This window comes from Hesperophylax consimilis, chromosome 1 (assembly GCF_061612785.1).
Source record: "Hesperophylax consimilis isolate HC1 chromosome 1, BYU_Hcon_1.0, whole genome shotgun sequence".
NCBI lineage: Eukaryota > Metazoa > Arthropoda > Insecta > Trichoptera > Limnephilidae > Hesperophylax > Hesperophylax consimilis.
The window spans coordinates 3,635,560-3,663,134 of NC_142836.1; the positions used below are offsets into that span (position 1 = coordinate 3,635,560).

The 27,575-nt window shown below is 33.9% G+C and overlaps 1 protein-coding gene across 1 annotated transcript in view; it reads left to right on the forward strand.

Moving 5' to 3' along the window:
• The window catches only part of CCHa1-R (CCHamide-1 receptor), a 257,472-nt gene that overhangs the window by 180,196 nt on the left and 49,701 nt on the right, over window positions 1–27,575 (forward strand). The window lies entirely within an intron of this gene.

Consider the following 27,575-nt stretch of genomic DNA (forward strand, 5'->3'; position numbering starts at 1 on the left):
CAAATTTAAAAAAAAAAAAAAAAAAAACAGAATACAAATATAAAGTGGTTTGGTAAAAGCCTTTAACCCTAATTTACTCCAAAGATTTAAAAAAAAAATTAAATGTTTTTTTCTTCCACCAAAAATGATAATATTTGGTATTAGCTTCACTCGTTGCCTTAGTATTCTCTTTATCATATATACGTCAGAGAATTCTTGTTATGTAATGTTTTATATTAATTCGCAAAAGAAATTATATACCTACTCATTGTAAAGTCAATATTTTGCTTTTGGGAACAACGAAGGAAGGTCAACATAAAATACGGTACATAAAATATTTAACACAAGCATGTGCATTTAGCAATATTGAAGTGGAATAGAATAATGAGACATTTAAAATGTCAATATATGCTTTGGATAACAAATGAAATCAAATTTAGGTACTAATGCGTGGCTTTTCTGTGGTTTATTGTAGCCATATTTTAGAATTCATTCAAGAGAGCACAAATTAAAAAATTCTTTGGATTATTGTAGTACGTCATATTTCTGTGTTTAGCACAAAAAAACATGTATTTTCTATGAACATTTCCTGTAAAATCTTGATACTCTCTATTTCTGTTCATTGCAACAAACCAGTTTCTAGTTTGTTTGTTGTCCGGATTCTCTGGAGCCCAATTCAAAAAGGGTTTAGTAGTTACACTTCCTAAATTAGAAAAGTTCTCATTGTTAAAAAGCATAAATTTGTTAAATTTGTTAAAAATGGACGACGTTACTTTGGCCGCTGCGATTACAATATACACAACATAAGAATTAAATTTACCTCATTCAAAACATTATTAGATTTAAAGATTTGCAGATAAGTTTTTGTTGTGTATTGCACACAATTCCCAGCACTATTCCCAACTGCTTTCTACTAACCAACGACAGTAAGAGTATGTTGTGAGGCTGAAGGAAAGGGAAGAAGACGAAAGAAGGTGCGGGAGTACCTGGCCATACAAAATTTATTTTTATTATTTTATGTGAAACCGCACTCCCAACCGCTCCCAAGCATCTGGAGCCAGTGAGACTATAGCATCCCCAATTGAGGATTGTAAGGCTGAAAGTAACTGTGAGAGGAAGGAGATAGGGAAGAAGATTGGAAAGTACCTGGCTATTCAAATCTGGTCACCAAACACGGCCAAAGCCGTTTCAAGTGACATTTCAATTCTGAATGGTGGTCTTACACCAGGGCGATACTAAGAGTATCTTCCACTCTGAAACGTGCTGCAAATATGCTATGTGTTATATTAAATAGTAAAAAATTTAAATAACACAAATAAGTCAAATAAAATTTACACGACGACACAATTTACGCACGACGTTTTTGAACCCTCGACATCCCCTGAAGCCCCTGAGGTGATATCTCACAAAAGCGGCGCTGTACAAATCATCCATGAAATATAATATCCGGCTTGCTAGTCAAGAGCTCCACCCCTCGAACACGGAGGCCATCAGATTCGAACCAAATACCCAAGTCATGTTGAGCAAAGTGTCGTTTCTGAATGATGTTCTTTCACTGGGGCGATCCTGAGAATATCTACCAGCCAAAATCACGGACCTCAGATGCCAACTTTGTACGAAGAAAATGACGTCACTCGCACAAAAAGGACAACTCCCTCAGGAGAATGGTAAAAGCGCTGGCTGATACAGCTAGAGCCGCTAGACGGTTCAGGACTGACGCTTGTCACTTGAAGAAAAGGCAAACACGCTCGCCGATGGAATCGAAAGAGTCCACGCAGCTACCGACAAGGATATGGATAGATAGTAGCTGAATCTTCCAGCATAAAATTTATTCATGCAATAGGTATAAGATTATTTCGTAACTCAATGTACTAATGCGGCATCATGAGGTGTTTGGCTCTAGATGATTTCGGAATTTTTTTAGAGCATTTGCCTTCCCGCATACACGCAGAATTAGGATTTAAGATTTCGCAATGGCCGTGGACCATGTGTTTTTTTTTAACAATTACGTGCTTTTATTCGATAACTCCGCTGAAATAAAGTTTTCTATATGCATATGAGGCTTGTTTATGAGGTAAAGGAGTTACTGTACTCTTACATGGAATACTCTATTTAATATATCATATCTGTATTGTGGAGTTAATTTGATTTTTTATTTTCCGTTATTTCTGTCAAGTTTGGGTTACATATTGAGGTTAAAAAGAGATCAGGTTAACCGTGATATCTGACATAAGTCATTGCATCCTGCGATTTTTCATGCTAATATCGAGGCCCACCAGTGAACGATGAAAGTAGTATAACCAACTGTACAATGACGCTAATGTGTTCTTTTTGCATATTATTGACCCTGTATTGGTTCGTTAATATTCAATATCTAAGAATGGGTTGTTCCATTGAGTTCGAACAATTTATCAAATGTAAACGTTCATTTGCAAGTTTTGTGAATGTCCTATGCAAGTTCTGTTATTATATCATCATCGGCCAGTTACTTGACAGAACTGAAATAAAAACTGAACCTAAAAAAAACTCGAAAATTTACTTTGAAATATGAAGAATCGTTCAAATTCTCTGAAACAACAGACGATTCTCTATCTCTTCGCAAAGAAGTACTTTCACTGCTATTTGATAACCCAATTTAACTGACAGATGTACCAAAAACATTCGTTTTGCATTCCTTGTACAGACCTATACTCAAACTTCTACGTTTTGGAGCCATAATTTAAATACAAAACTGTGATCAGAAAAATTAATAACAAAAGAACTGATACTTGCAACATACACAAATTAACAATACTGAAACAAAAAAAACTTGTGTTTCATCCTTGAAAACCAAATAATATTTTTTAAATCCGCAAATCAACCTAATCAACCCAACACGGAGAGCTCCGAAATACTTCATATTGCGACAAAGCTTGCTCCATTTATAGGTATTTGCCGCGGCGGCTTTTGTGCGTGTGGCAAATAGTTTCGTTTCAAGTGATTATTCAAATTGGGATATCTTCTAAGATAAACAATTTTTATCAACATTTAAGTTGCTAATTTGAGTAATTGGATCAGAATTAAAACTATATCGGTCAAATAAGTTTCGTGCCTTTTTTTGTTTCGCATAATTTTAAATCGATGATATCTTCTAACATTTTCATGTAAATGATATACTGAAAAGTGCAATTCTAATTTAAATTAAATTTTCAACGAAACTAACATATTTAATTGGATTAGAATTAATATTATATTGGTCAAAATAGCTTCGTAAATAATACATATACTTCAAAGATAATAATGATTAGTGTGGGTTATCTTTAGGATATAGGCATATACCATTCAAGAATTTTCTGTAGGCCCTTTTAAGCTATAAATTATTCTGATGCATCTCATAAGGTTTAGCCAGCGTTAGCAATGCGAGCGCCCGATTAAATATTTTTAGGATTTGATTACAAAACATCGACTCTTCTACACTTTTTTTATAAATATAATATACACAAATATATAAACATTTAAGAATAAATTCTTCAAATGATAATAAAAACTTTGTCAAAATCTGTTGCGTAGTTTAGGAGAACTAAGCTCACAAACAGATAGACGTGAAAAGCGTCTTTATTTTATACTATTAGAATTACAAATTAGAGACAATATGCAAAACTATTTTATCAATAAATTGTTCATCAGTAATATCTGTAAAAAAATATTTTCAATTCAGATGATTCCTTAAAAGATGGCCTATACCCGAATCCTGAAATTAAGAGTCTACAAAATGGCTACCGGCAATCAGAGAATAGCCGAGATAAATGTGTTAAATCTTTCCTATCTGCTCGCTTTCGATAATATAACTATCTCAAAAATACCAGTGATAAATCCTTTTCTTATCATAACAATTTTTTACGGAAGAAAAAATGTCCTTAACTATTTACTACGTTGAAAGGCCTCGCCACTTACTGCCGCACCACCCCCATGTCAAGCACTGGCAGTGGGTGAAAACGTTTGTGAATCTCCACCTACAAATTTACAGTCTTGCGCAGACATACCTTAAAGTACAACGAAATTTAATAGTTTTGCGTCTTGAAGGGAATATCTTGTAATTTTTTTTACACTTACCATCAATATAGTTAAAATATCTTGTGCCGAAACCATCCGTAAGGCCCAACCAGTAAAACTCGCGTTCATCCTTGAGAAGAGTCTTGTACACTTCTAGTTCCTTTTCATTCAAGGGCGCTCCAAGTTTACCACCGTCTCTTGCACAGACCTGCATCGCAGTCAGGAAATTTTCCTTTTCCCTGAATGATTTTACCAAAGTCTCTATTGAATCCGTTACACTGGTGTATCCGAGGAATGTCGCGGTGATGTTGTAATTCATAAAAATGTTTTCTGGCTCTAAAATAAAAAAGTACCATTTGTTACATCTTATTTCATTTATTTATGGTTTTGAATTAAGTTTATGGTTTTGTTTTTTATGTAACTAAAATACCAGCAATTTCTCAGCAAGGTTTACGCCGCACAAGTAAGTACACAGAGAATAGTTGCTGATTTGAAATATTGTTAATTTATTAAAAATCAAGACGAATTATACGTTTAAAAACGAGAATGGAGGCTTAAAACAAATGATTTGACAAATTTCATAACAAACTACCAGTAAAGCACGATAAGGTAATGAGGAAGTCGGAACAAGTGTTCGTCAAAATAATAATATTTTCGCATCTTATTCATTGAATTTATTCGGACAAGGCCACCTGAGTTGAACAGATGTTCGGATATATTCTGAATGACTAATATTTTTAATGAGGAAATAGTCATGCAGTCACACAGTATTTTAATTTAAAAAGCCGTATTATTTGATTTACGTGTATGTCTTGGTACACACACTTTTAGTTTAATCAAAATCTTACGTCGTATGATTTGCAGATCATCCTCGGGACATCGATAGCCAGGGCCGGACATGCGCCTAGGTCCACAAGGACAATGCCTAGAGGCCTAACCTAAGAGGGGCTTAATGACATAGGTATAATTTTCTCATGGCATGTTATTGTAATGATATGAAGATGGTTCACTCTGAGGAAACATGACTGAAAAAAATTGGGAATCTACCAAAATTGCATAGTTATCTATATTTATGGTCATGCAAGATTCCATTGCTCTCGAAGTTATGCTTTATTTGAAAATGCCATGGAAAAAAGAAGGAAGGTAAGTAGGTATTAATCAGCAACGCATTTAACAAACCGGTATAGTTGCGCTTTAGACACATAAATGGGTACGTCTTGTTGTATTGAACGTTTTTCATCTTCAAAGTTATGGAATTGAATATAGCGCAGCGACTGACGTTAACATTTATCGGATAACCTTTTTCCCAATCAGTGAGCACCTCATCCATGGATTTGCCTGGAATTACAAACACAAAATTATAAGCAAACTTGCCTAAGTTACCGGCATTGTCCGGGTCTTACGCAGAGGTTTTTTGAAATCAGATATGGACATTAATTATTTTTTTCGTATTCTGAACGTCAAGTATGCACAATTTTATAGAGAGCTATCAAAATTCTGATTTAAGGGATTGAAAAACAGGAAAGTTTTTTTTAATATGATAGAAAGTGACCTTTCTCTTGTTTTGATAGTCAAGTGTCGAAAATTTTAACGACTTCAGATTTGTATAAAAACCAAAGCCATTCCGTCCGCTTCGAACATCTTTATATATAAATAGACGTACATATTACCAAACTCATTAGTTTATTCGCGAAAGGCGTTAAATTAAAAACAAAACAAAAAACAATTCTCAACACAGGAGTCCCTGGGGAGAATAATTCCCCTTAGGGCCTTTGTCATCTCTGTGTATGATGTGTAGAGGGTATTTTTGAGGAAACAAGTCGTAGAAGCGACCCGTTCTGATGTGACAAATGTAAACCGTGTACAAATGTTGGGCGTGGGTTTAGCGTGTTACCCGATTGTGCACCGGTGCCGAAGGGATCAATGATGCTAAATCCTCGGAGCATCTTCCATTGTAATACTAGTAGAACAAGACAGCATACTTACGTGACGCCTGTGCTCTAAAGATTGCGATGCCCTTGTTAAGATAGGGGAATCTATCAAACAGACCGACCGTTTCTGCACAAAGTCAAGAGTTTTTCAAGTATTTTGGGGCTCCGGACCACAGGTGGCTGCCAATTTCAACAATGGGGCATAATTGCAATTTGTACAGGGTCAGCAGTTGTGTAATATTAAAGTATCTGCTGGCCCTGTAAAGTAAACCCAGCTTCTGTGAGGCTAACGTAACCAAGCATATCAATGGAAGGCATGTTAGGAAGATTGCTTCAGTTAAAGGAGACTTGATAGTCATTTCGATCCCTTTTAGACGTAATCAGACATGATTTAGTCTTTTAAACATTAAATTTGACTATGTTATTCTTACCCTAAGCGGCAATCATCTCTAGGATACCATCCATACTCTGCTACAAAGCCCTCCGAGCTGTTGGAGTTTGTGTATCCTCTGGAAGATTGTCAAACAAACAGTTTTCTTGGACTTTACCATCCGCGTAGCAGTGAGTTAGTGCACACAACAAAAGATCATTGATGTGCAGCAAAAAAACAAATCTAAGACAGAACCGATCCCTGTGGGACGCCAGAATTTATATAGTGTGAGGAAAAGGTGAAACCATCAGACACCGTCTGAAACGAAATTTCCCTCAAAAAGTTGGCAATGGGATGTGGGAAGTCCGTAACAAGGCAGTTTGTTGATAAATCCTCGGTGCCAAACCCAATCTTAGGCCTTGGAAATGTTCAGTGCAACCATTTGGGTCTCACCGTAACGTTCTAGGTACCACCCCCAAATATGAGTCAACTACACGAGAAGATCACCGCACGAGTGGTTTCGCCGGAAACCGTATTGACGGTCATTAATAATATTGTTCTTCTCGAGGGATGTGAGCAGTTTGCCATTGATCACACGTTCCATCACCTCGGATGGAATAGATGTGACTATCGGGCGGTAGTTGGCCGGGTTGAGGCGGTCACTCTTATTTGGAATATGATGAATGGCCGCCTTTTTCCATCCGCAGGGTACATAACAAGACTTCAGGAACATTTGGAAAAACTTCGTCAAAATTGGAGCTATTTCTGCAGTGCACCTATGCAATACCAGGGCAGGTATTCCGTCAGGACTATTGGCTGTAATGTTGTAAAATGTATTACCTTCGATAGTAAGAAAGGGTCCTTTAGCATCTTTTGAATAAATAGACGAACTCCCAATCCAAAATTCAGATATATCCAATCCGTAGTTTTGAAATACTTTCCCCATGAGCGTAGCTTCAAATAAACTGTACGGAGATGCGAAAAACGCTCCTTCCGCTGCGCAAATCTGAACCGCGGTCAGCCAAGTCTCCTGCTGGTGCGCTTTATAATAGGTGTCCGTAGCGTTTTCATATTTGTAATCGTGTCTAAAAGAAACAGCCACTAAAAAAAGTAATGAATAGATTTTCTATAACGATTTAAAATATACCAATTTTGAATTGACACCAAGACGATATGTTCGTGAGAAGGGCGTTTGTGACACTAAATTTGTAAGGATATACTGGGTGCATATTTACAAAGCCTATAATTTATGTCACGATGATGCAAGGCTGTAATATATATTTATAATTGTTTTACAAAGGGCAGGCTTAGATTAGGTCAAAATAAAATAAAAATGTGTCGGACGTATATTGGCATTACTATTAATAGTACCATTCATATTAGTCGAATCCGATAAAATTGTTGGTGACGACGCATTTACCGGACGTTTTGTCACGATTTTACTGTCGGGTTGAAAGATTATTGGCATGACAACTTGTTTTGCGCCGTATCGGCACGACATAGTGTGAACAGCTAGATCAACGACAAAAATGTCGGTCCGAACCAATTTAAAAAGGCCGAAGCCGACAACATTTCATTTTTGGTGACAATTGTATTAGATTAGGTTTTATTTGTACAAAATCTTATTTTTTACGTTGATTCCACACCTTGGCCTTGAGGAAAATCATTTCCCTCCGGACTATGTCGTCTTTTGGATGTCGCTTTATGGAGGATATTTTTGAGAAGAGGAATGCAAAAATCGTTTCACAGCCGAGGTGTTGAACTCAAGGACGAGTCGTAGAAACGACCCGATCTTATGGGATTAATGTCGACAATGTGTAAATTTTTGGCGGGTGTTTGGCGAGTTCCTGACTATGCACCGGTGCCGAATGGATCAATGAAATTATTTCTTCAGAGCAACTTTCATTGAAATACCGGTAAACAAAGACACCATTCCCACCCGATGCCTGTGCTCTAAAGATTGCAATCCGTATGTTAAGAAAGGAGAATCTATACGCCCTATAAATGTATTGAAAGTATATTGACATTTGTATTGAAAGCACCCTTCATATTATTGGTATCCGGTAAAACTGTCGGCGACGACACATTTACCCGACATTCTGTGACGATTTCACTGTCGGGTCGGATATTACCTGCCAATTTAGAAATGCCAGCGAAATGACATCCGGTGAAAGATTTTTTTTTTATATTAACTCCACACAGGAGGCCCTGAGGAAAATAATAATACAAGTATCAGCACGACATGTGTTAATTAGAGCTAGAGCCGACAACCGATCAACGACAAGAGTGTCGGTCCGAAGTAATATGAACCAGGCCAATGGATTAGCTTTTGTTTATGCAAACCTTACCTTACCTAAAGACAACATTACCAGACGGTGCTATCCAAATGAATTATTCTAATATAATTAATAAAGAAGCATTCCTGACTGACATTGTACATGCTTTGTGAAAACGCGACCCAGGTTCTTGTGGCAGCTACGAGTAGTTAATGGCGTGTAGGTAATTGCTGTTTAGATTTGAAAATTAATTTGCAAAATTTTAGTTCCTTAACTATCATTGAAGAGGAACATAATATTAACAAATCTAAACGAAACATAAAACAGTACAAGTCAAAGAAAATAAAAGAATATTGTTCTCAACTGAGAATCGTACCCAGGATCTCTGTCTTACAGGTGCAACGTTTTTATCCACTCGACCATTGGGACCTAATTATTATAATAATATTTATCGATCTCATATTTCAAAAATTATTAACAATATTATCTTCCAACTAACTTTTATCCTATTTTTGGCAACTGTCTTTTTGATTGATATCAAAGTTTTGAAGATTTGGTTTGTAACTTAGATATTGTCTCGGATAAACATATCAGATTTATATTTAAATGGGATACATATTTCCTTTTTCCAAAAGTCTAAATGAATGTGCAATTTTTTTTGAAAGAAATTTTGTTAAGTTTTGAAGTTTATAACGATCTATGTTATATATCATCGAAGAAGAAGATGATACTCAAATAATAATGATTATATTGATAATCAATTGTATATTTTTAGACTTCTGAATAAAAAAATAATTGAAAGCATGTCAAGTATATATGTCACGTTACTAAGCATTTTTTCAAGATATATTAAAAACCAATACTAGCGGCAGAGGTGTAACAATGCCAAGTTAAATGTTGGAAGTTAACCGTATTAGTAGATACACATGAAACTTAAATCAAATTATTTGCAAACAAAAATCAAAACCTTAAATTTTACCTTTAAACTGCTTACTCATTAAAATTCCAACGAACAACAAAAGAGTCCCGCTCCAGTACATTGTTTTAAGCGAATGGCGTTTTTCTTAACTAACTGATATTTTTTATACATAATGTTAATCACACTGTTCGATTAAAAAAAATTCAGGGGCTGACTAAGAACCTTTTTTATGATCTTTTTTTATTATTTAGTATTATAATAAATAACACTTATATCAAATCAGACTTAATTGAGCTATTTTCGAGAAAGATACATTATTGTGAGCGTTCTCTCTTTTGATAGGAAAAATCAAACATAATAAACATATTAAAATTTACCTCGGCTACCCTCTCGCTCCTCTGATTGCCGGCAACCATTATGTAGACTCTAGGGGTTTTGGGCTCAGGCCATATCTCAAGGATTCATTTCAATTCAAAACACTATTTACAGTTGTAACTGGTGTTGATATGTAGTTATTCATATTGAATCACATTTGGGCACAAAAGTAGAAAAGGTTTATTGTAAAGAGAGATTTGTCAGGGTATATCGAGCATTTCCACGGACTTTACAGTGTTTCACTGAGCGCCGAAATCTTCAATCTCTTGCCAGATTATGTTCGTGGAAGGTGGGACATGAAAATGTGTTCTCAGAGCGTGGGCATAGTCATGCAAATTCGTACTTGTAAAGCAGAAAATAAAAACAATGAATTCGTATTGAATTTAGATAGATCATATATTGTTACCAAATGTAGAAAGGTTAAAGTTGATAATAGATTACAATAGGTTACAAGTTGATTTACCCATGGACCGACTGGTGAAGTTAATCTAATCTATAAATCACTAATGTCAAAGATTGTAACGGAGAAAATCATCAAAGAACGGTTGCTGTCTTTGCTGAGTAGCGTGGTCCGATCAGGCCGTACTTTCATCAGTTGGAAGAGGGGTACCGGAGACGCGGATAATACTTCATTCTTCACCTTATCTGGTTTAGCAGAAGCGCGTGGCTTTATCGTATTGGATGACAAAAGAATCGTAATTTACTTTACACCAATGAATATTATGAGCGGCATTATCCGAACGCTGCGGATACACTACCGATGACCTCGATACCGGTCACTTTTCATTCACGATCTTTACGTTTTTAACGCCTTTACATTTACATCACAACTACTGACATGTTTAGAGTATTTACTCTGAATTGAATAACCATTATTCATATTAGAGATAAGAGAACTTTAAAATCACGATTTCCGCCCGAATCAAGACATTAAATTTGTCTAATTAATTCATAATCTAGTTGACTGTGCCCGCCTTTTTCCTCTAGTGTTCCTTTAGTCATCCCACTGAAAACCCATAAGGAAATTATTATTAACTAGTAATTAACTGATGCAGATTGTACTGCGGCGGATTATGTTATAAAGCAGTGTTTATTTTACTGCTGTGAGTAAATAACAATTTAACATTGCTTCATAACAGTGTACCATTTATTAGTAACAAAGTTATGTATATAATTACGAGATTATCTTTTTTTAAATTTTTTTATTTATTTTTTTTATTTTTATTTAAGTACATAAAACAGGCATGGTGCCCAAAAATTTACATACATGAATGTTTAAATACATAATAATAACAAAATGATAATAAAAAATAGTAACAAAATGAATAATCTAAATATGCAGAAGTAAATAACAAATAAGAATGGGTAAAAGGTAAATACAAATATGTTCATAAACGATTTTTTATTGTCACACCTATACTGGTGAGACACTGATTAGGTAGGTACAATGTTGCTTCTCTTTAAATAAAGGGTTTCATCACAATATCAGCTTAATATGATTAAAGGTAATATATTTTTTTTGAAGTGTTTAAATTGGTCATTAAAAATGTCTATTTCATTATTAGAGCCATGTATAATGTTATAATTTCTTAATGTTCGTGGTACAGGGGAAAAATATCCTGTATTTGTGTGGTAGGCTTTAATATAGAAAATGACGTACATCCTTCTTTTTGATTTTCTTTTATGGAATATTGATGTTAATTTGGGATAAAATGTTAAACCTTATGCATGGAACAATACTTTACTAAAAGTTACGGGGTCTAAGTGATTATTTCAAAGGTACAATTTATGGAAAGCGCGTGGAATCGATGGGACGTTTTGGTTACTGTTCAGGTCTTCATAGCGTGTCTCTATCTCTCCAGAGGTAAAGTAAATCTAAAATAACTCTGCGTTCGGCCTCGCCACTTCTGCTTGGTTGATCCCACGCACCGCGGACAGCGACTGGTCTCGCGTCTGCACGATCCTGTCTCTCGGTCTCTCAGAACTGAAGTGAAGCCAGCGTTGCCAGGTCCAGATTGCAATATTTCCCTAGATTGGGAGTCGAAATTTCCCTAGATTTCCCTAGATTCCGGGGGTACCACCTTGGCAAGTTAAAAACGTCTGTCCGTCCGGGGGGAGGGGGGGGGGAGCTTTGAAAAAAAGTACTTGGTTTTTGTTGATAACTTTCATATATTATTTGTAGTAATAAAAATACACGAATATACAAATACGCCACATATACACCAGTACGTAGTCACTGTTTTTTTATTCTCTTTCTTATATGGCAATTATTTTTCTTATATGGCAACAGTGGCCGACAGTGGCAACTGTCAAAATTTCAATTTTCAATTTCAAACACAGGTGAACTCCTAGCGTGGAGGACAATATACTATACCATTGTTTAACAAATATATTAAGGAATAAATAAAAAAAAAATTATGATTATAAAATACATAACATTTACATGATATTTACAAAGATCAGGTAACTATGGACTATTCCGACACACAAAATACCTACTATTTCACATGAATTTATTAATTATCCCATTCACATATTCATTATTTCTTAATTCAATTGAATCGAAGTATTGTTTTCGATAAGTGTGACGGAATAGGTAATATTTACGAAAATACATGTGCATGGAGTAAATTGTTAAGGTCAAATAAAAGCAATACATAACATAGTTATGCCTTAATCTGAAATTTTGTGTTTTACCGGGTAAGTAGAAGATTACAACGCCAATAATAATTTGTCAAATAACATATTTTAATGATAATAATATTTGGATAATTTATAAGGCGCTGTTTTTGTGAAAAAACACAACACCTCCAAACTTTGGAAATGTACGCTTTGCAGATTAAGGCATCGATGGACTGTATTCATTGATATTGGCTTCTGTGATTATGACTTCTAGTCATTCGCCGAAGATTTTAATTTAGATTATAGCAAGGAACAAGAAGATTTGGAATAATGAATTATTTGTATAGCGCCGTTTCAGTGAAATATTACCTCAAGGGCGCTTTGAATTATTACTACAGGTTGAAGACTGAAGTTTATCAGTTTGGCACTTGAGATGATTCAGAAGAACAGAAGGGAAATGACACTATTACATGCCGAACAAAACCCAGAAGTTTAGTTAAAAATCATAAATAGTATTATCCAATTTGTCAACCAATGTTTTCTCTATTTTAAAGTTCAAGCAAGTACTTGAAGACATTAATTTTTTGGAATGCAATATTCCGGATAATGTTTTGGTTGACAAACGGTTTCGGATTTTAGTTTTATTTAGATTAATTGCTGAAAACAATCTCTCCACTGTTGCACTTGAGTGTGGCAAACACAGGATTGTTAAAAATAAAGCCTAGGAAATTTAAGGGTGTCGTCGCCCAATTTAGTTTGACTGATTCTCAACCAAAATTGTAGTATTGGAAAGAAGCTTATAAAAATTTTAAACTTAGTAGCTGAACGCTGAACTTTGTGTTACACTAACCCCGTTTTACATGTTAATTAATTGGAAAGAGATAATAGTAATTTCAAAGTACTTGCCACTGAATTCAAAACAGAAATCTTAATAAAAATCACTGTAAACCAACCGAAATTGCCGAAAGTGGAAAGCCAAAAGTGAAAAGCTGAGAGAAGATAATTTCTTATTGTAATGATCATAGACAAAGTCGTAATCTGAAACTTTTAAGAAGTCCCCGGTTTTAATATTTTTAGGAAAATAAATATAATTTTGAGTTGTCAGTGTTAAAAATAACATTGCTTCATTTATGTACATCAACATTATTTAAGATTCCTGGAATTCCCAAAAATAAAAAAATGAAAATACATTTATGTTCACTGGCAATCCCAATAATATTGTCATAAAAAATTTTTTTTTCTAAAAAGTACGAAATTTCCCTAAATTTGTGCTGATTTCGTGAAAATTTCCCTTTTCCCTAGATTTTTTTTTTCTCCCCTAGATCTAGGGAAATTTCCCTAGACCTGGCAACGCTGAGTGAAGCCCACCTCCGACTTCACGCATCCCCTCCTATCTGTCTACCCACCTCATTGAAAAAATTCAGATTATCTCATGATTTTTCACAGGTTTTATAATAAAAGTGAACTAAGTTTGTAGCTAGATTAGAACATAACATCACGTGAAACAGTTCCAATACATATAGTTTTGTTAAAATAAATTCATAACAAATATAAATATAAAAAAATATATATATATTTAAAGCAATTTTATTGCGTTGAAAAACTTTTCTAACAATCGCTATGTTGAATATTTTTCGTGATGTTGATATTTAATAATAATTGTTGCAGAGTAATAATTCATAATATATGCAATGTGCAGGTATTATATTCAATCTGTATTATGTGGAATATAAACTTTATACAAGTACCTACCAATCTGGTTTCTGGTTTAAACGGGAAGCAGGTCAGGGGTCTATCACAATCAAACACGATCAAATTGATAACCCAACAATATCGGATCAAAAGTATCAATATTTTGAGCACGGTTGCGCTATCAATATCCAAACCGATCTTGACACGAAATATAGTACGAAATTGTTATACGAGTAGTATAATGGTTATAGCAACACTGGCGCATCTGACTATGAATTGAAATTCCTTAACGTCAAAAAAAAAAGGTAAATCGACATTGTCGAATTGAAATATTGGCAGTCCACATGTGACACTGAAAAAGGAGTTAATAAGTTAATGAGGAATTTACTCAACCACTTTGTTTCTCTAAGCTGGAATGGAATCAATTGATTGCATCTTAGATTAATTAATTAAGTCTATGGACCGTATATACGATTTATTTTATATTATAAGAACTTCGTTAGTTCATCTGCATTCATTAATAAGTCAGTTATTTTGCATAACGAACGACATTATTAAAAAAGTTGTGTATTTCGATAATTTATCTGACACCTTGGTGGGCGGTTTCTTCTAACGACGCGCCTGTAGGAATCATATTCTGACCGTAATCGCAAATATTGCTAACTGATCCCAGATGACGGATTTCCTCAATATCGTATCGTCCATGGATTTGAAATAACTATTTGAGTTTGTTTTCTAGTGTAAGAAATTAAACGTTTGATTTGGTAATAAGATTGTATTCATTAAGATACACATACAATGGGCTCAATCTTAACTACATCAATTTAATATTTAATTTTCTAATTTTGATAATTTCTTCGCTAGTGTTATGCTAAGGTTTAGCGGGGGTGGCAATCCAGGGTGTCAGCGATCGTTTCAGCGATCACTGACCGGCGTAACCGGCCTATGGTGGTGCGGCGAGGCTTTACCATATAGGAGCCTAGTGAATTCAATAGACAATAACTCTGGTGGCTCGGCAGGTTTCATCCTTGGGAACCTGAAAACATCGCTGTTATTGAGCTGTTATCAACGAAACTTCTGCCCATTAACACGGGACGGAGGCACTCGTGTCTGCAGTCCCGTTGGTCTTTACCGGATTACCAATAATTTGAAGAGATTTTCAATAAATCAGAAATACTCATTTCTCTCGGTGTAACACTCCGCGGGATAACTTCGTCAGTCGCGGCCGGTGGGTACCTTTTTTTTCAAGTAGGTCATCATCGGTTCCCATAATCAAAAACCTTTAAAAATTGATATTAAAAGCGATGAAAAAAACTAACATATAAACCAAACCTATGTGACTGATTTAACTATCACTTTTCATGACTTACAATCACTTTTAAAAGGTGTGTTGAATTGTCATTTTGACGAGTTATCTGGTCACTGCAATCATCATTCTGAATTGGTGTGCGTGCACGTGCCTGATGTATGCCAGTTTGGCATGGAACTGACAGAGGAAGGATGACAGCAGACTGAAGGGTGTATAAATGAAATCCCTGAGGCGTATGTGTAGTAAAACCACGTATGGTCGTGATAGACATGTAGAGATTGGCAAATAATGCAAAGGCTGATGTAAGCGTAATTTATTCATTAATTTATTTATTTATTTATTTATTTATCTATTTAACGCCCAGAGGGCTTTTACATGTAGGTGGTACAATTTTAATGACAGACAGTTTTGAAACATGAGAAAGAAATAATAAAGATAAAAAAAACATTAAAAAATAATATGTGCAAGAAACAAAATTAAAAGTAACAAGAACATAAATAAAAAAAAAGAAATGATGAGTAAAATTGATAAAATGACGCTTTGATTGTGTGGGCATGTAAGGAAAATTTACGAAGAAAGGAGTGTAAGGAAAACATATTTCTAAAGCGAATAAGAATGATGAAGACATCGGGGACATCCGATAATACATATCACTATCAAGTGTACCAAAAATTCTTGTCCATACCAAGGCCTTGTCAAGAGTCGGAATAATAGAAGAGTATGTATGAGACGATGTATGAATGTGAATGAAACACGCAGTGCGTGTCAAGATCAACATGTTTGGGTGGCCCGTCTTCTCTGTCTACCACCCCTGCGGGGAAAATTCATGATGGTTAGTTTGTTAGTAAAACATAATCCGCAAACTTGATTTTCCGCAAAATTGTAATTCTGTGTCTCTTATCTGGGTAACCGGGCAACTCATGCCAGTGGTTAACGTTAACGGTAAATAAAAATCTGGTTAGATAAGTTAAGTTGGATTAGGTTTATCGGCCATTTTGTTTACATCGCCTTTAATGACGATAAGTCATTTTTTAAGTCTGTTGAATTGCACCTACCCGAGTTGCCACGGAACCCTTATTTGACAGATTTATATTATATTTACATAAATAAAACTTCAATTCTGTTGTCCAAATCGGTCATTATGATATTGAAATTTCTTAAGACGACCTAAAAGAAACATAGAGTTGTAACGCATGAATTATGTCGTTTGTATAAGGTTTGAAAAATAAATGACTAAAATCCCCAAAAGAAGATCCACTGACAAATGAAAATCTTCTCTAATGATCTGATCTTTGACCAACAAGGCAATATACTCATAAACATATATTTAAAACGTTTATTCAAAAAAATTATAATATTTCCTTATTTACAGAAAATATGTTACAATCTTACTAATTAAAAGGCAAGATAGGTGACTGATACAACGCGCGCAGTTTCACTGAACTAGGTCCAGTGGACATATTTGAAATTTACTGCGTTTAGTATCGAATATAAGTTCGTTGGTCAGACAAGCCGTCACCAGCTGCCAAAAATAAGTCATTCTAGGCTACACAGAAAAAACTGCTTTCTCGCGCTTTATACATAAGAAACATGGTGCATAAATCATTCTAGACAAGAAACCTAATCTGATGAAATTTATTTCCAGTCGTATGTGTTCAAAAATCACTTATTATTTCAATAAAATCAATGATTCACATGAATTTTTTTTATAGGGTGGGTGTATATAGTGGGCCGTCGCACACAGAAATGACGGTCGTTCATAATAATATAGCTGTTTCACTCGTACACAGATATTCTTTGAATGGCTATACCTTTCAAATGCGTTCCGTTGTATGCTGGGCAGGCTGTTATATGTAGATATTTAATTTATTAACGCATTGTTATTGGCTATTCTTTTCTTACTCGTTTTGTTATTTTGCTAGCAACTGGATCGTGCTATATCTTTTGTTAGTATGAACATAATACGTCTTTTTATTTATGTCAATGGTCACAATGGACATTGTAGTCATTTCACACATTTTAGATATATAGATGCACTACCATCATGAAGCTGGACTTGCGTGTATCGGGGATGTGTTATTATGTTCGTTATTTATTTATTTAATATTAAAGTATTTAATTTATTTTCAGTGTGAAATTTAAAATCCTTATTGTTATTTAAATTTCTGATATTTTCTTGTAATGTACTAAAAAGCTTTACTCCAATATATTTATAGTTGAATTGCCCCATTGTTTTTATAACATTTTTTGAGTTGTGAGAATTGAAGTTTGTCTAAGTTTTCTATTATTTTTAAATTGTGCATTTTTATTTAGAAAATTTGTAGTGTTGCAATAGTGATTTGTTTTGGGGTATTATGCCGTGTTGCGCTATCTCCTTCTTTAGCCAACGTTTCGGACAGCATTGCAATGTCCATCATCAGGGCTAATCTAAAACCATGTGTAATCTGGTTGATTGAATGATCTGCCCTGATTATGCGCAACACGGCATAATACCACAAAAACAAATCACTATAATACTTTTGGCCGTGAAAATCTCAAATCATACCTTTGCACATGGGTACTGAACGCTTTTGTTCCATGTGTACTAAATCCAATGTAATGATGTTGTGGGTAAAAACACGGTTTTAGTAAGCGCCCTGCATAATTTACAATTTCTGGCGAGCATTCTCTAATCAAGCACGGGCGTTTAATTAACATGCTCATTGATTGAGCACGATGCAGTGTGCGTTGGAAATCTGTGCAAAATACGAGGATGCGCGCCTTCAATTGAACACGAGTTTAAAAAGTGAATTAGCGTAACAAACCCGTGCGTGTTCCAAGGCAGGACTGCCTCATATTGAACACGAAAAATGAAATAGTGGATGGAGGAAGGGGCGACGTACGACGCTGTTAGTCTATTCAAATACGCACTGAAACGAGCTTATAACAGAATAATCTTCGTTTTATCATCCAATTTTATTTTATATTCATTTAAGAAATTTAATCGGAAGAACTTTAAACATAAAACTATGTATAATGTAGTAAATTTAGTGTTAAAAAATGTATTTTACGTAACGTAATCTATTTGGAGGAGTTCTCGTCAACTCTTGCATAAAATGGCGCAAAATTCTTCGGATTGTTGTAGTAGGTCATGCTTCTGTGTTTAGCACAAAAAAAATACATCAGTGTATCTCCGGCATAATCAGCATACCCTCCTTTTTTGTTAATTGCAGCAAACCAATTTCTATGCCTCCGGTTGTTTGGTTCTCCTTTATTCCAATTTAAAAACGGTTTTGGAGTTACACCATCTGAAGCAGAAAAATTCTAATTAAAAAATATTGTTCATTTTATTATCCATAATAGAATTCTAACTTAAATACCAGTATTTTTGATTGCCATGAGAAGTTTTAATACTTAAAATATTTTTAAAAGCTTTAATTTTTCGACTCTCAAAATCGCACCAAATTTATGGAAGTGACGTTTTACCAATCACCGGTCTCCAAAAGCCTTTTTTTTCAACCGGTGCCGTATTTTTATGGGAGACGTTGCGGTTTTATTTTTAAGATTACCCGCTTTTAACATTGAAGAACACCAAGTAAAATATTAGCATCTCGACATTGATGCTATTGTATTGAACCAAAGTGCAAAAATACACGCATGACCGCACCCGGTAAACAATTTATGGGTGTTTAAAAACCTGCATTACTACGAAAGAAAAGATACTGTAAAATATAGATATATTACTCACGTACTGGTTGTGATGCCAGAATTAACAAATTCAGTCGTACCAACCAAATAGTGTGTTTTATGTGTTTTTGAATGACGATTCAAAACTCTACGGATAATAATATATAATGAAGTTTATATATTCGGAATCAGTATGTATTGGTCTAAGTAAATGAATATGGGTTTTTTAAGCCACAACGTAAGCCTACAAGGTTTGAATTTCTCAATAATGGGCGATAAAACTTATAAATAAAAGATTTCATTTGGATAGGTTCCACACAATTCGCAGCACGAGCCGAATTCTCTCGACCCATCGCCTCGCAACTCAATGGGAGGGACGGATTCATAAGTCCGTCCCTCCTGGACACATTGTCCCCAGATTCCCACCGTCTCATACCTTTTTCCTTCCCAGAACTTCCTCTCCTTCATATACTTACAAAAACCCTCCATACAGCATTCCTGAAGATGACATTGGCTCGGAGGATTTTTTTTCCTCAGGGCCTAATGCCAGAAGCTAGTCTAAAAATTAAGTTTCAACTGTTCCCTGCTAACTGGAGCCAGTGGGAGTATGTTAAGAAGCTGAATGTAAGGAAAAAAAACATGGAAGGTGAGGAAACAATTGGCTATTTACATTTGATCTCTAAACACGGCTGAAGCCATATCAAACAATGATTTGATTAGTGATCCTTAAACAGGGCGATACTGAGAATAACTAACACTGTGTAATGGTCACAGTGATTTTTTTATGTAATTACATTCACCGCGGATGTATCACATTTATCAAAATGGTATATTTAACCAAAAAAAAAATTACATAAAATTTTAATTTCTTAATTAAATAGATAAACAGATGCTAGTCCAAATTACACTTCTTAATACGTTATTCAGCGTGACTACATATACAGATGCTAGTCCAAATTGCATTTCTGAATAAGTAATTCGTCGTCACTACATACACAGATGCTAGTCCAAATTTCATTTCTTAATAAGTTAATCATCGTGACCAGAGATGTGCAAAATGGGTACCCAAAACCATTTGAAATGCAAAATGGAAATGGGTCAAAACTTTTCCATTTGAAAATGCAAAATGGGTTTTAGAAAAGCATTTCAAATGCAAAATGCAAAATACCTATTTTCAAAATGCATTGAAAATGCAAAATGGTTTCTCAGGTCAAACAATTAAAATAAATATAGAATATTTAAACAATTTTGTCATTTAATAATGGACATCAATGTAGAACAAACATATTACATGATGGTAAATCCAAAAACATCACGACCATAAATCAACTACAGATTATGAAACCACAATAAATTTGCGCGGGACTAATGTTGCCATCGTAAAAACATAGAAACTGCTATCTAACATTTAATATTACAGCGTCATGGCCCCATGTTCAGTACCTATTTGAATCGGTATTTTTTGTCATGGTATCACTCATTTGCCAGGGCTCCTACCAGGGAGCAAGAGAATTTAAAATGCAAAATGCAAAATGGTTTTTAGAAAAGCATTTAAAATGCAAAATGGAAAATACCCGTTTTGCATTTCCATTTGAAATGGATTTATTTGAAATAAAGCACATCTCTGATCGTGACTACATATACAGAAGCTGGTCCAAATTTCATTTCTTAATAAGTTATTCGTCGTCACTATATACACATATGCTAGTCCAAATTTCATTTCTTAATAAGTTATTCATTGTGACTACATATTCAGATTAGTCCAAATTTCGAGGAAATAAGTTAATGATGGATTTTTTTTGATGATGGTGTTCACCAGAGGTAGAGAAATGCAAATCCTTTCTGAAAAGGTTTACTAGGATTCAGTTTTAAAGTAGAACATATAAAATGACAATAATTTTATTTTTATCTTTATTTATGCAAGTTACGAGAGATTTGCTAAAATACTTGTTTTTCGGCTCTCCTGGACATATCGTGATTTAGATTAGCACCGTATGCTTCTGGGGCGCTGGTATTATCTATGCAAGTGATTGAATTTACCTTTGAACAGAATGAATTGCAAATATTGAGTAATGTTAACGCTTACCATCAATGTAGTTAAAATATCTAGAGCCAAAACCATCCGCCAGGCCCAACCAGTGATATAGTTCCTCCTTGATGAGACTCTTGTACACTTTATGTTCGTTTTCATTCAAGGGCGCCCCAAGTTTGCTTCCCTTTCTTGCACAGATCTGCATCGCAGTCAGGAAATCTACATTTTCCCTATATATTTTGATCAAAGATTCTAATGAATCCGATATACTGGTGTATTTTATTTATTTATTTATTTATTTAATTCAAAAAACAGTTTTTACATAAAAAGCATACTCTGCACATCTCACTAGGGCATTCCTGTATCAAGATGTGCAGCTTTACAATAAAATCATTTAAAAAAATACATATATGTAAATTTAAAATAATAACAACATTAAATTAAATTTAAACAAAAAAAGAAAAGATTATGACACGGACGTTTCGAGACCGGTAGACAAAAATAAACAAAATTTTATTAACAAATGTATGAAAAAAATGTATGAAAAAAATAAAAACAAAAAACAAAAAAAGTCAACAAAAGAAGCATTATTAAGTAAGTTGGCAACAATAATATTCTTCTGTTAACTAAAGTACAAGGTACCTGTGCTGGCTTATCAGACACAAGCATAGGGTAACCATACTAACAATTACAACATGGATAGTATGAATAATAGATTATAAGAAAAAATAAACATAACTAAATAAAAAAAGGTAAATAATAACCGATAGGTAAGTAGATAATATTATAATAAAAAGTAAGTAAGTAAATATTTTAGCTAGACAATAATTAAAGTAAATATTAATACGATAATTAAGTAGATAATAATAATAATAAGTAACATAATAATAAATAACCAAAAGTTATTTTAGAAGTAAATAAGTGCATGCGCAGTAAGTAAATAAGGATTGTATCGAAACAGAGCTTCCACAAGGAATTATGATATAAGCGACAACATGGGTGATCCAAAATCATCATTCTCAGCTAGTACGGAGATTTTGACCATTTTCTTGAATGAATTTAACGAACCTATAGTTTTTATATTTTCTCCAAGCATATTATATAGCAACGGAGCTTTATATGAAAAACTCCTTTGTCCGAAGGATGTTCTGGTATACACCGGCTGATACATTAAAGAAGAACCCATTCTAGTGCTGCGCACTTGTTGAGATCTTTTAGCAGTAATAGTGTTGTTGAAAAATTTACAGAGAACCTGTATTATGTACAACTGCCTTATTGTCATAATTTTGCTTTCACTATATAATAACTTTGATGGATACATAAAATTTCTCCTATACATTATTTTTAAAATTAATTTTTGCGCAACATTCAAAGGCTCTAAGGTAGTCTTGTTACAAGAACCCCAACAGACAACATTATATGAAAGCATTGATTGAACTAGAGCATAATATACAGTTTTTAATGTAACTTTGTCCAATATGTTTCTTAGATTTTTGAAAATGTAGGCTAGCCTTCTTATTTTGTTTCTTAATGTAGTAATGTGATTGTTCCATTTTAAATTTTTATCAATAATTAAACCCAGGTATTTGATGTTGTCTACTCTTTCCAAAGATTGACAGTTACACTCCTGCACACAACAATGTATTTTTAATGAACGTTCCAAAGATGGTTGATTTACAGAGGAAATGCTAAAAGTAATATATTTAGTTTTGTTCATGTTTAAGGTTAACAAGTTTTGATCAAGCCAATTTTTGACTGCCCTTAATCCTGCCTCGCACTTAGCATACGTTTCGTTCCACGTGTCAGCAGCAAACACCAAGACAGTGTCATCTGCAAATACAATTGAAGATCCAGAAAATTTCAGTTTACAGAGGTCGTTAATGTATAACAAAAATAGAATTGGACCCAGAACACTACCTTGAGGAACACCATATACAATTGATTTATTTGAGCTAATGTGATCATTAATTATTACTCTCTGTGTTCTATTTTCAAGATATGATCTGAACCAATCTAAAGATTTACTAACAATACCCATTGAACTGAGTTTTTTTAAGAGTAAACCGTGGGATACGGTATCAAATGCCTTAGACAAGTCTAAAAAGACGGCCATTGCTTTCTTGCCAGTATCAAGAGCTTCTACGATTGTGGTGATCATTTTTAATGCAGCCTCACTTGTTCCCATGTTCTCTCGGAAGCCAAATTGATTATCTGAGAGAATTTCATATCTTTTTACATAAGACATCAACCTAATTTTAGCTAATTTCTCTATTATTTTTGATAACGTATTTAGCAAGGAGATAGGTCGATAGTTATTTACATCTTTGTTATCTCCTCCTTTAAATAAAGGAATAACTTTGGAATTTTTGCAATGATTAGGGAACAAGCCATTCTCAAAACTAACATTTACAATGTGTGTAATAGGTATTACTAGTTCAGAAGCATTTTGTTTGTAGACCATTGCACTTATATTGTCATTTCCACTCGAAAAACCTGATTTTAGCTCATTAATCACATTTAAAACTTCATTACAATTCGTTGGTTTGAATTCAAAGCAGGCATTTTGCATAGATTGTGTTGGATTATAATTTTTTACTAAAGATTCTTCACTGGTGTTATTTGCACTACACAAAAGATTAGCAAAATTTTGACCTATATCACTAAAAAAATTATTCACATGGTTAGTAATGACTGTTGGATTATCATTTATGGATACAATGTTATTATTTACTTTCAGTTTATTTATGGGCACTGATTCCTTTTGCAAATCCAATGCTTGTTTTATTATTTTCCATTCTTGCTTTATGTTTCCTTTTACCTCGTGAAGCTTCCCTTTATAATATGTCTGTTTGGTCGTTTTTATAATTTTAGAACACCAATTTCTGTATCTTTTATAATGTGCAAACAGTTCGATATTATTTGGTTCTTTACGACAACTCTTGTGTAATTTGTCACGTTTAATGAGGCAGTTAACAATTCCAGAAGTTATCCATGGTTTCAAGTGCTTTTTATTACAATGGATTCTCTTAGTATATGAGCAATTTCCAATATGTAATTTTAGACGTCTTATGAAATTATCAGCTGCAGTATTGACATCACTGGTGGATAAGACTGTATCCCATGTTTCCTCTTTCAGTGTCGAATTTAGTAGGTCATTATCCACAGTTAGTCTAAGCTTTACGTCTATTTTTTTTGATTTTGTTACTCTGGATTTAGGATATTTCAATAATGTAGCAAAATGGTTTGTAATACTGGTCCTGAATACAGCACTCTGAGGATCGTCTTTTGACTTAACCATAATGTGATCAATACAACTCTCAGTACTTGATGTTACTCTAGTCGGTGAAATAATTAATGGTTTTAGACCGTGGTAAATCAAAAGTGAAAGATATTGTTCACTTTTTATGCTGTTCATATCCAGAATATTTATATTTATATCACCACATAAAATCACTTCATGGTTATGTGTTGATACAGAACGTAGTAAGTCATTTAGGTGGTCAAGAAAGGTATCAATGTGTGCTTGAGAAGGAGATCTATAAACTGCTAAAACACATACATTATAAGGTAGTTGTAATTTAAGACAGTTGGCATGTGGAATAGTTATTTCTTCAACAGAAACTATGACATCATTCCGAGTGTAAACGACAACTCCATCATTTTGTAAATAATTTATTTTGGTGCTATGTGATGAATATCCAATAATACTTGGGATATAGATTGAATCTTTCAACCAAGCCTCACTAAACACGATAATGCCAAATCTATGTTGTATTGCGTCGAGAACAGCTATAGTATCATCGAATTTTTTTTTTATGCATCTTATATTCATACAATATATAGAGAGAGCAGAATGGTTAAGAAATTCATTACATACTGATGGGTCATCTATGTTGATATTGATTTCCTTGTCGTCATTTAGTTCTTCATCGAATATAGAATCCATATTAATACTTTTTTATACATGTTGCTGTTGGTGGTGTGACTCATAAAACATAAGCAAATAATATGCGATGTAATTAATAATAATAATAAGAATAATAATGGGTGTATATTAATTTGAGCCCGTGAAAACTTGTCGAAAATGTAGGTATATCCCGTGAAGGTACAAACGAAGGAAATTATGTTTACATAATTATCAATCTTAAAGTAAATATTTATAATAAAGTGAATAATAGCAATAAAAGTGGTTATAGAGTGGTAGTAGATCTTTTGGTGGTAATAGATTGGTAAGATAAATAAGTTAACATCAAGAACGCAACTAAAATGACAAATACATTCAATAACATTAGAAATACACAGAATGTGACTAAAATAGTGCGCAGGTATTTGCAATGATTTTATGATATTAACAAAACAACAATTATTAAATGATATTAACAAAAAAATATAGCTCAGAGCATGGAGCGTACTTAAGTTGTAAAGATGTTGCAAAGAATATGTTGACATAAAATAAATACATACAAAAACATTTGAAATACACAGTGATGTGGCCAAAATAGTGCGTAGGTATTTGCAATGAAAATGTATGTATTTAATTTATTTGTGCTGGGAGTTGTGGCCTTTGTGTATGTTTTTATTTTGCATAAGAAATTATCTCGATCTAGTGTGTTATTAAAGGTCGCAATGATTGATCTGGGATTCTTTTCAGCAATTTTAGGTCCCATTCTATAGATTTTTTTTATTACCGAGTTCACATTTCCTGAAGAGTCCTCAAAGTTGATAATTTTTGTTATTTTATTGAGAATTTCTAAATAGTTATTAGAGATGGATTCTGGAATGCCTCTTATTTCAATATTACATATTTGAGACATATATTCTAGTCTGTCGATTTTGACGTCTTGTTGTGAGATTGTATTAATTAAAATGTTGTTTTGGTTTTTTAATTCGATTAGATCAGCATTATCTTTAACCTGTAATTTTTCCATAGAAGTCACACGCTTTTTTAGATCTTCCTGTTGATCCGCCATGAATTGGAATGACTTTAGTAGATCATTGTTTTGTTTTAATATTTCTTCATATTTTTGATCATAGATGCTTAGTTTATTGTCTACAAAAGAAATCATTGTTGTTTTAAATTTTTCAAGTTCCTTCAAGAATATTTCCAATGTTAACGGCTGATTAGAGCCATCTGTGAATGATGAAGCTAGATTTTCACTGGTTATTGTAGGTGTGGTTGTAAGCTTCGCTGTTTGTGCAATTCGTTTTTGATTTTTGGCAACAGGTGTCAGGTCTTGATTGAGTTCATTCATGTTATTATCGATAAGTTTCTGTTTAGTTGATTTTGGAATTTTAATGCACTTCTTACATTTCCATTGTTGCGATTGAGATTGATTTTTTGCACCTCGGCGAGAAGTTTCCACTATATCCGCACACAAAATGTGATATCCATCTTCACATACAGAACATGCTATAAAGTCGGCCGGAACTTCAATGTTTTTTTCGCATGCAGTACATTGAGTATTCATTCTAAATTCGCTGAGCGTGAAATTCACACTAAAAGAGCACTATTGAATAATTGTTTCCTTTAAGGATGGATAACTTTGCTACACTTGAGATCTTCACTCTTTAATATTCAAGAACTATGGCACCGATTTTTGAGTTTATGACACAAGCTCTCGAGGAAAAACAAAAAACTCTTTTTGGTGCAAAAAACACACTTTTTGTGAAAAGAAATACACTGGACAGTGCGCAATCTTCGATTTAGATGAATTGACCACTTTTTAGCTATTTTCTATTGTTGATTTTGTTAATTTTTTGATAATTTGAAGGAGATACAGAAAAACGTCAATACTAGACTTGACAGTGTTGCCATCGATGTATCCAAGGTACGCCGTGGTAACGTTGTAATTAGTCAAATTGTTTTCTGGCTCTAAAGTAAACAAACGTACATATGATATTTATTTCTCACATTCATCAAAAAATGCCATTTTAGGATTAAACGCCAAACAAAAATCTCTTGGCCCACTCGCCTAGCAATCAAAATCAAATATCGTCCACTTCGGGACGTCGATAACTAGGGCCTGACTTACGCCTAGGCCCACAAGGCCCGTGCCTTGGGCTCAAACCTTGGAGGGTGTCCCGGCCAGGTGTCGTTCTTTTTAATTATTTTTCAATACAAACCAATCTTCCCTGGAAATCTCATATTTGTGAATGATGTGAAAATGGTACCCAGTGAAGAAACAGAATTCGGAAAGGAGTATTTAAATTTTACCTACACAGAACAAAAATAGTATCGCAATTTTGGTAATCCGGTTGAAAACGGAATTGGAGGACCGTTTCCTGATAAACTTTTAGTTAATTTCTAATATGTAGGAAAATATGTTTGATAATGTATTATGACGAAATGTGAATATATTAGGATTTTCATGA